The sequence below is a fragment of the Plectropomus leopardus genome, chromosome 3 (assembly GCF_008729295.1).
Source record: "Plectropomus leopardus isolate mb chromosome 3, YSFRI_Pleo_2.0, whole genome shotgun sequence".
NCBI classification, from domain to species: domain Eukaryota; kingdom Metazoa; phylum Chordata; class Actinopteri; order Perciformes; family Serranidae; genus Plectropomus; species Plectropomus leopardus.
The window spans coordinates 33,539,159-33,540,524 of NC_056465.1; positions in this window are offsets into that span (position 1 = coordinate 33,539,159).

A 1,366-nucleotide genomic window follows, 5' to 3' on the forward strand; every position below is an offset into this window, starting at 1 on the left:
AATAAATAAATAAATAACAGACGTTGAAATAAAAAAAAAAAGGTTAAATGCATAGATAAATGAAATTTTTTTTAAAAAACTTATTTTTTTCTACTGTTTTTTTAGCATGGTATTATTTATTTTGTTAATTTCGCTTTTTTGTTTATATCCACATTTATTCTTTAGGGTGTATTTGCTCTTTCAGTTTTTTTTTTTTTGTTCTTGGTATTTTATTTATTTTTTGTATTTATTCTCTAGCTTTTATTTCTGTTTTTTTCAGTTTTTAGTACTTATCTAAACATTTAGTCTCTTTTTTACTGATTAACGTCTGTATTAATCTTTTTCATTTTTATTTATTATACACCAATCTCAAAAAACACTTATTTTAGGGTAGTTTAGTACTCCTGTCACATTTAAACTTTATAAATTTATTTATAAAGGGTAAAACAGGAAGTGTTGTGTGCTGTTTCTCTTTTCCACAATTGCTCCACACAATCAGGAATAACATTTTGAGAAAAGAAAAGCTGAAATCTTCATTACATTATGATGGCCTGTGAACAGTAAAGTTTTAGGGCAATGTGTAGTGTTTTCGACCACTGGTTGTGCTCTGGAGCGATGTTTTTATAAGTATGCCTTGAGGTGATGTAATGCACATTCCTGACATTAACTTCATGTTATTCTGGAGTCTGTTGGGCTTCAAAAAACTCAGCATATAAAATATGTACAGTTTTAATTAAGAATTGACATGCAAAAACACAGGATAAACTCAAAACAAGGAAGTACGATGACAGTTAAACAGTGAATAAGATTAGCACCATGTAGACCACTTAAAATACACATTACATTACAGCCATATTGACCTTTTTTTCTCAAACACAGGTGTAACTAATAACGTTGACAATGACCACATTCCTGTCAGGTTTGTCTGTGACAGCTGTTATATTGTACATGCTGACACACAGATGGAGTCAAACAAACATTAACATCATCTGTTACACCTGTGCTTTTTAGTCAAAACATCTGTCTCAAGACAGGTGTATTATGGTATTACCATTGTTATTATGGGATTTGAATAGCTTTGAATACTTGTTATTACTGGTCTTTTTACAGGTCACATTGTTATAATCTGGACATTGTACACAACTTGACAGAGAATAATTATTGTAAATAATTCAGAAGACACTGAAAAGTGTATGTTTGTAGCTAGTGTTACATCAGTGTGTACTTGGCTTATTGTTTGTTGATCCTGGTCTTACTTCAGCGTTTAAAGCCTTCGCAGTGTGAAACTGGCTGTACACAGCTAGTCTGTATTTATTGTTCTGAGTAAAAATACTTGAAAATGTGGGACATCAACAGAAAGAAAAGACAATCCAGAAACCACATTTGT